At 33.9% G+C, this 9,455-nt stretch overlaps 1 pseudogene; it reads left to right on the forward strand.

Annotated features, from left to right (window-relative positions):
• Positions 1-9,455, forward strand: part of LOC107756205 (cytoplasmic dynein 2 heavy chain 1-like) — a 41,809-nt pseudogene that overhangs the window by 9,433 nt on the left and 22,921 nt on the right.

The raw sequence follows: 9,455 nt of genomic DNA on the forward strand, positions 1-9,455 counted from the left end.
TATAATATTTTCTGTAAAAATTATTATTTATATATATATATATATATATATATATTGAGAGAGAGTGAAATGCAAAGTATGTATTTCATTTTATTTATGACTTAATTTGTGTATGTATATGTTATTTTTTTACATTTTTAAAAACAGTGCAATTTCATATACTTCATAACTTCATAATACTTATGACATGGTTTATATAATTTGTATGTATAATTAGTAAATATAAATAGTTTCATATTATGTGGTATTTTCTAATTTATTTATTTTGTAATATTTTTCTGTAATAAAAATAAATTACATATGACATGGTTTATATATATTTTTTATGTTAAAGAAATCTAATATTTTTTATCATTGTCAGGTGTGTACATTTTTGACCTTGCTTCTGGTGAAACTTGTGGACCCTTTGTTTTTCAGTGGATGTTACCCAAACCCTCAGACAGCTGGCATAAACACTGTGTTTGGGGTTCATGGTGGGTGATGTGTAACCTGGAAACAGCAGCGCTTTGAGCTCACAAATCATCAGTGTGAACAGCAGCCCTCGTTCCAAACACTCCCACCGTCTCCCTCTCTACCTTTCTCTCTTTCTTACACACACACACACACACACACACACACACATGCACGGGTTTCATTACTGATAATACAGCAGTTTTGCCATCACCAGCACTTCTGCAGCCACATTCAGTAAAATTAATTGCCTAATTAGCAAATAAAATGGCTTGTTTGCCAGCTACTGTGGTTTAGTATGCAAGACATTTAGTCCAAGGGTGAACCATCGGTTAGTCAGTGATTAGTGTTTCCAGTGTACGCTATAATTCATTTTTCCAAACACTATTGATTTTAGTGGAGGAAGAGAGGAGGAGGACAAGAACGAGATGAGGAAAGAGGGCCTGCGATATATTTTTAACTGTTAAGCGATCGGTGCTGACAAGAGTCGGGCTGTCTGCGGTCTCAGTTTGATGTAGCTGACCGCGGTAATGATGCCAGAGCAAACCTCATTGCTTCAACTGCCTGCATACGAGCGCTTTTCACTGGAAAATGCAGAGCACATTCAATGTAACTCGCCCCATTCCCCTCGCAAGGAATATTCAGAGTTAAATAGAAACTACTAGTCAAAATGACTACAGTTTGTGAAAACGTTGATAGAATTCACTTTTTGTGTTCTACTGTTGATATGCACTACTAATGCGTCAGTAAGGATTCGTTAAATTGATCAAAAGTGACAGCAAAGGCATTTATAATGTTACAAAAGATTTCTATTTCAAATAAATGCTGTTCTTTTGAACTTTCTGTTCATCAAAGAATCCTGACAAATAAAATGTACCACAGTTTCACAAAAATACTCGTCAGCACAACTGTTTTCAACATTGATAATAATCAGAAATGCTTCTTGAGCAGCAAATCAGCATATTAGAATGATTTCTGAAGATCATGTGACACTGATCTGATGATCTGATCACAGAAATAAATTACATTTTGACATATATTCATATAGACAACAGTTATTTTGAATTATAATAATATTTCATACTATTACTCTTTACTGTATTTTTGATTCAGTTTTAATTCCATATTTAGTTTTTTATTTTAATTTTAGTTAAAGTTTTGGAAATTTTGTTGTGCTTTTTTTGTAATTTAGTTGTTTTTAGTGTAATTTTAGTTTGTCTTAGGACATCAATGTGTCGTCACGAGCCGTAGGGTTTAATTTGGATTTGTCTGTGCATGTTTGTTTTACTCTCATAGATTTTGTTTTCATTGCCATGCATTATACGACTGATAGACTGCAACGGTTGGACTTAAAAATCATCATATGTGTTCTACTGAAGAAACAAAGTCACCTACATCTTGGATGCCCTGGGGGTAAGCAGATAAACATCCAATTTTCATTTTTGGGTGAACTAACCCTTTAAGAACTGCCTCTGGATTGTAGAATAAGTTAGCATGAGTTTCTAATAGTTCTACTTGGCTGGATCTCAGTGTTTGATGGGGAATGCTGGTTGTGTGTGTGTGTGTGATGGAGGCTGGCAGATCTCCTGATGGTTTTCCAGTGGACGCCGTCTCGCTTCCGTGGAGATAATCAGAACTGTAGATTTTCCCGTAAACAACACAGACACACAGTTTCTCCTGAAGAGCCGGCAGAGGCTCGACATGTCCGGGTCAAAGACGACACACACACACACACACACACACACACACACTGAGTCCATCTCCCTCGAGGCTCTCACACACACACACACACACACACACACACACAGGACGTTCTTCAGTGTTCGAAACACCTTACGGTGTCAATTACCCTTCACACAGGGGTCCTTCTGTCCCTCTATCGTCTGTTTTTGTCTTTTTTTCTCTTTTTCTACCTGTTCACTATTTTTCTGCGTTTTGACTCACAGTATATGAGCTGTAAATGTGAAGAGCAGCTTGTCTGAAGACGCTGCGTCACTCCGTTCACTCTTTTCTCGCACACAGACTGTAGATGGTTTGATGGGATGAGTTCAGAGGGTCACGCTGATGCAATAATACCACACTAAAATAAATAACATTCCTCATGAATAGTAATGTTTGTTCCACTGCCATTAACAGAACTGAAGCAGAACTGGCTAAATCTTTAATACATCTGAGCCACTATAAAAGGGGGAAAAATAGTTTTTCTTTCTAGTTAAACTTCTGGTGGTAATTGTTCTATGGAAGTAAATAAACCTTAATTTATTTTATTTTAAATGATTTTGAACCATATTATAACATTTAACATATTGAATTGTAAATATTTATTTTTATTTTTTTATTATGAACCTTATTATAACATTTAACATTTCATGTTAATGAACATAAATTAATATTTTATTATTTTATATACTATATTGAATGTATTTGTATTTACTGTACAGTTGAATTGGTTCATAGGGTTACACTGATACTATTAATAACGCTTATTTTATTTTTTTTAATTAACACATTTTATTTCTGTTTGATTTTGAACCATATTTTAACATTTAATATTTCAAGTTGTTATAAATATAAATTAACACATTTTATTTTATTTCTATTTCTTTTTTTATTATGAACCATATTATAACATTTAATATTTAATATTATATTTTGTTTTTTATTAACCTTATAGCATTTAACATTTCAAATGATACCAGTTATTTTTTTTATTTTATTTTCAAATGGGTTTTGTGGGTTATGCTAATGCTATAACTATTATATCCGTAAAATAAATAATAACATTCCTCATAAATAGTAATGTCCGTTCTGCCTCCATTAGCTCTAATGCCGCATCATTAGGAATTAAAGCAGAACTCAGTAAATCTTTAAATACGTCCTGACTAGCAGAAGACCTTTTCCCATGGCACCGGCGTGTCCTGAAGAATTACTCTGACTCTAAACATGAGTCACGACAGACTCCTGCGGGAGGAAACCTCTGCGCTTTGAAGGGTCTGACTTGAACTTTATGCCCTCAGAGTTCTGATATACTGAACCCGGAGAGAGATCTGTTAACTCTTAGCGGCCAATCACCTGAGCCGGAAATGTCATGTGACTGCTCCTCCTACCATATTAGGGCAAACCAGGGAATGCTGAAGCTCATTTATACGATGCTTAATGAATTTTTCTTTCCGTTTTTATCAATTTTGATAAATTTTTTAATTAAATTCAGCTTTAATAGTCAATTTAATGGGCTGGACTGGCTGTCTGAGACTTGTTAATCAATTGTAATAAATACTATTAATAAATACCATTAAAGTATTTATTTAGTAACATTTTGAATTATCTTTTATTTTTATATATTAATTTTTTTATTTAAATGTCAAGTTTTAGTAACATTTAAAGGGGTCATATGATGCTTTTTTAAAGATCATTATTTTGTGTATTTGGTGAAACAGAATATGTTGACATGCTTTAATGTTCAAAAAACACATTATTTTTCAAATACTGTACATTATTGTAGGTCCTCTATGCCCCGCCTCTCTCAAACGCTTCGTTTTCTACAAAGTCCCTCCTTCCGACAAGCGCAGTCTGCTCTGATTGGCCAGCTGACCCAGTGCATTGTGATTGGCCGAACACCGCAAGCACTCGTCGGAAATGTAACGCCCCTTACCATAATCGCGAGCTTCATCTTTCAAAATAAATGTAAAGACAGTAAATAATGTCATTAGTTTTACCATCAGTTCGAGCCCGAAAGGGGAACAGAGTCGCGTGACAGACACAGTGATGAAGCTGGTATGTGTTTGCAGTACACAAGCCACGGTTAAGACAGCTGACTCCACTGTGATGTGACCCTGTCTCTCTCTCACACACGCGCGCGTGCACGCACACACACATGATGCGCAAAACTCCGCATTTGAACAGTCAATAGCAAATACTTAAACTAATAACAAAACATACTTACAGTCGCTGATTCAGAAGCGCCAGATTGTCATAGCAAAGTCAGAATTACCTCCTCTCCTAGGTTCATGAAACGGTCGTCCATAAAATGCATTGCTGTTCTGTTGTAAGTAATCTTAATGCATCTACTTTCGGAAGGCCAAATAAAGTGGTTTTGCTTTCGCCTAGAAACACACAGCTTCTCCCTGACATGGCTGCTTCAACACTAACTGCGGTTACTGAAACCACGCCTTCTTTCTTTGCGTGCACATTTGGGCTGCATTATGCTAATATTTCCACATAGTGAGGTAGATATGTGGGGCGTGTTAGAACGAGCCGTTTTAGGGGGGCGTGGCAGAGTCTTAACTTTGATAAAGAATATCTCTTTGGTTTTGAGACTTTAGTCTTTGCAACTTCAGGAATCTTATCTATGCACAATCAGCTTGTAACACTCCAAAGAGAAAGGAAAACTTGAAATCGCATCATATGACCCCTTTAACATTTCAGGTTTTATGAAATAACAATTTATGTTTTTTATTTTATTTTAATTTAATTGTATACATTTATTTTATTATTTTATTATGAGCCTCATTAAAACACTTACCATTTAAAGATGCATAAATAACATTATTTTATTTTAGAATTTTTCTCATTTATTTGGAACCTAATTTGTAACATTTAACATTTCATGTTTAAATTTTTTTTATAAACCTTATTATAACATTTTAACATTTCAAGAAATTTATTTATTTATTTATTCATCACTTTAAGATAATACTGTAAGTACAGTTATACCAGACAGACCAATTCATCTGCCAATATTTTAAACTTGAAAAACTTTTAAACTTTCTTTTCTTTTTTATTAAATTAACGTATGTATTTTATTTTATTTTGAGGAATCTAATTTGAGCATGTTTTATAAACTTTTTTTATAAACCTTATTATAACATTTAACATTTCAAGAAATGTATTTATTTATTTATTCATCACTTTAAGATAATACTGTAAGTACAGTTATACCAGACAGACCAATTCATCTGCCAATATTTTAAACTTGAAAAACTTTTAAACTTTCTTTTCTTTTTTATTAAATTAACGTATGTATTTTATTTTATTTTGAGGAATCTAATTTGAGCATGTTTTATAAACTTTTATTTTATAGCTATCTTTTATTTTATTTTATTTTGAATCTCCTTGTGAAGTGTTACCTGAGTAACTTCTTACAATTTCTAATTTCATCTTCCTTCATTTTCACAGCAGTGATTCTGCAGTAGCAGTAATACCGGGGTATTTTCGAGCAGACAGACGGCTTCATTGGTGATAATGAGAGCGCTTGAGCTTGTATTTTCAGTCTCTGATCTTTTCTTCAGTCTGCTGTATCTCTGTGATGTATTGGCTGGCGTCACTGAAGGTCACGCTCTTCTTATGCTGCCGTTCCAACTGGCCGCTACCTCCGCTTTTATTTACTCACTAAGGCCAACTTTCACTCTCATTGGCTGTTTGGCGGTTGTTCACGTTGGATCCAGTTGAAAGACTTTCGGATGCTTTCCAGAGTCTTAACGGTGTTCCTCAGAGAGAGAGAGAGAGAGTTTGATGTCTGACGCTGAGTCACTGTGTGTACGCTAACTCAAAATGCTAATGGATCTTTGTTTCTAATCCGCTTACAAGTGACGCTAAACTGCAGAGTCATTTAACGGCTGTTACGGGCCGGACCCGCTGTCTGAGACAGGTTAAACCTGCTCTGCGGAGTAGAATAGCTGTGTGCTGGCCTGTTCTCGTGGTTGCTATGGAAATGAAATGTAAGGTCGCTTGAAGATATTCGGTCGCTCTCAAGAGTGCAGAGCTCGACTAGAATGACAACGATGTGCCGCATTGTGTGTGTGTGTGCGTGTGTGCATAGCTGTAGTTTGCAAACAAAATTGTCTTGAGAAGTTATGAGGGAATGTCCTCATTTTGAAAAATTATTCATAATTAAACAAAATATATTTTGTTTTCTCTAAAAAGTGTTCTCTCAGGGTTCAGGGTTTTTTTTTTAATCTTTGTTCTCAGGGAGGGGTTAGACTGTATTAGGAAAAGTTAGTTAAAAAAAATTAATTACATTTTTTTTCTATAAAAATTCTCTCAGGGGTTGGGTTAGACTTAAAAAGTTACTTTTTATATATATTTTGTTATGTTCTCTCGGTTTGGTTTAGACTGTGATTAAAAATGATTCATAATTAATAATTTTTTTAATAAAAAAAGTTTTCTCTCAGGGTTGGGTTAGACTGTAATTTTAGAAAAATGGGAAAAGAGAGAATTTTTTCTCTCTAAAAGTGTTCTCTTGGAGTTTGGCTTAGACTGTGGTCATTGTCGTTATCTTTATATAAAAGAACCAATGTCTGTGATGGGTGCTGATTTACAGAGAAAGGGAAACAGATAAACATTTTATCCATTTGAATCCCTTTTTAAGTTGGAATGGCTGCCTAAATAGATTCTAATGAATAATATTAATAAACGCTATTTATTATACTAATATTTATTAATGTTTTGAATTGGATTTCATTTTTATATTTTCACTTTTCATTTTAATCTTACTTTAAGTTTTAGTAATTTTGTTGTATTTTCATTTAATTTATTTTAGTAATTTTAGTACTTCAACATTTCAATTTGTTGCCAAGTCAACATTTCTAATTTTTATTAAAAATGTATTATGGTGAGATTTTTTAAAAAATCTTTTATTTAAATTTTAATTTATTTCAGGTTTCAATAACCAAAAATAATTTTCTATATTTTCAGTTTTGTTTAACAGTGATGACAACATTGATATGTTGTAAGAATAAAATAAATAATTAAAATAAGTAATAAAAAAATAAAATTCAATAATTAATAAAATGAATCTTGCATTTAATATTTTATTCTTCGTTCTTAAACTATTATTAAAATTCTATTATTTTTATTTCCTTTTTTCCCCTTTCTTTTTCTTTTTCTTTATGATGGCTGTGTAAAAGTCTTTGACTCACCAGTGAGCGTGAAATGTGCTGTATAAATAACTCACACTGGGCTGGATAATTGTTCTTGTGGAAACCCTGCAGAAGCTCACAGTCGTGTGGAGAGGAGAGCTGGATCTTACCGAGTACTGAAGATACATCTGAATATCATCTGTGTACAGTGTCATCTGACAGATGATGCAAATCAATAAAGTACCATGTACCTGTCTGTCTGTATCTGAGTTACCTAGATGACAACATGTCTGTCTGCTTCAGTTTGTCAGTCTGTCTGTGAACTAACGTGTGTGTGTGTGTGTGTGTGCAGGGATGAGGGAACTGTCTCCTCCTCCGCTGAATCTTAAGAGTCTGTGTGGAGAGAGTCTGAGCCTGTCTTACTGATCATCTCTGCCGGCGCGGATCCATCTCAGGAGCTCCTGGGACTCGCCAGTCAGATCGTGGGGTGAGAAAACTACCGTGAGGTTCGACACACACACACACACTCGCGTTGGTTTTTATGGTTTACAGGGACAACACCAACCCTACACCTAAACACCACTCAAAGGAAATTTTTTTGATTTTCAAAAAAACACCATTTAGTGTTTTTTTAAGCCTTTTGAATTACGGGGACATCCTCATAAACCACATTCACATTGTAATACGTCTGTCATACCCGTCATTATGCGAATTTGTGTCCTCATAAATCACATAAACACGCACACTAAGTTGAAGTACTAAAATAACTGAAAATTAATAAAATAAGACTAAAAACTAAAACTGAATAAAAAAGATGTAGACATAAAAAAACCCCAATAAAAAATAAAAACGTCAAAATTACTAAAACTTGAAATAAAATTAAAATTAAACAAAATATGAAAATAAAATCTAATTCAAAATATATGGGGTCTGTAAGATTTTTAACACTAGAACCGCCACGGGGTAAATTTTACCCGTGGCTGTTTTTAAAGGGGTCATGTGATGTTGCTAAAAAGAAAATTATTTTGTGTATTTGGTGTAATGAAATGTGTTTATGCGGTTTAAGGTTAAAAAAACACATTATTTTCCACATACTGTACATTATTGTTTCTCCTCTATGCCCCGCCTTTCTGAAACGCGTCGATTTTTACAATGGTCAAATTTACCCTCTATATAATGCCTGTATGTTCACGCTGTCATTTTCGTGCCGCTTATGTTTTAACATTGTACATTGCTAGGCAACGCCTTTCACTCACTGAATTAGCGGTTATCAGTTTCACAAATAAAGACAAAATGAGTAAAAGAAGGAGATTTATGAATGCTGAAGAGGTATAAGAAGCACTAAATGCCATGAGCGATGGAGAGTCTGATGGTGATAGGCTATTTTAGTAATTTAAATAACATAGGTTATCTTAATATATTGATTAATGACATTGTATTATAATAGCCTGTTACACCACCCAAATATGTATTTACTTCCTTCTAATTCTCGTTGTCAGTGCAGGCTTGTTTAGCTTAATATTGACCGTTCTGAAAAGTGAAATAATATGTTCTTTAGCCATTCAAAAACAGCTGTCATGTGCGTGGGTAAAATTTACCCGCTGGCGCTTTTAGGTATACAGCGACCCCTGGCGGTTCTAGTGTTAAATGACTTTGAAAGAAGTCTCTTCAATGCTGTTTTTATGTAATCAAAAATATAGAAAAAAACAGAAATATTATGAAATAGTATTACAATTTAAAATGACTGTTTTCTATTGTAATATATTTTAAAATATAATTTATTTCTGTGATCAAAGCTGAATTTTCAGCATCATTACTCCTGTCATTATCTTCACTTCTTATCTGTGCTGTCTAATTAATTAGAGCTGAAATGACTCTTGTTGTAACGTGAGAGTGAATCTGTGTGAGGATGATTACTTGCAGATATTTTAATTGCTTTTTGTTTTCATTTCTGTTCTCATTCTCAAAATGTAAGATCTGTAATGGGTTTGGAGTCAATCAGATGAGGCTGTGAGAGAATGAAACACGCACAGGAGGGATTGTTATTGGTTTGATGCTTTGCATTTATTGATTTAATATGTTGTAGCGAGACATCTAATCTCTCTCTGTGTGTGTGTGTGTGTGTGTGTGTGTGTGTATATGTATATG

Source organism: Sinocyclocheilus rhinocerous, unplaced genomic scaffold (assembly GCF_001515625.1).
Source record: "Sinocyclocheilus rhinocerous isolate Xijiao unplaced genomic scaffold, SAMN03320098_v1.1 scaffold592, whole genome shotgun sequence".
NCBI lineage: Eukaryota > Metazoa > Chordata > Actinopteri > Cypriniformes > Cyprinidae > Sinocyclocheilus > Sinocyclocheilus rhinocerous.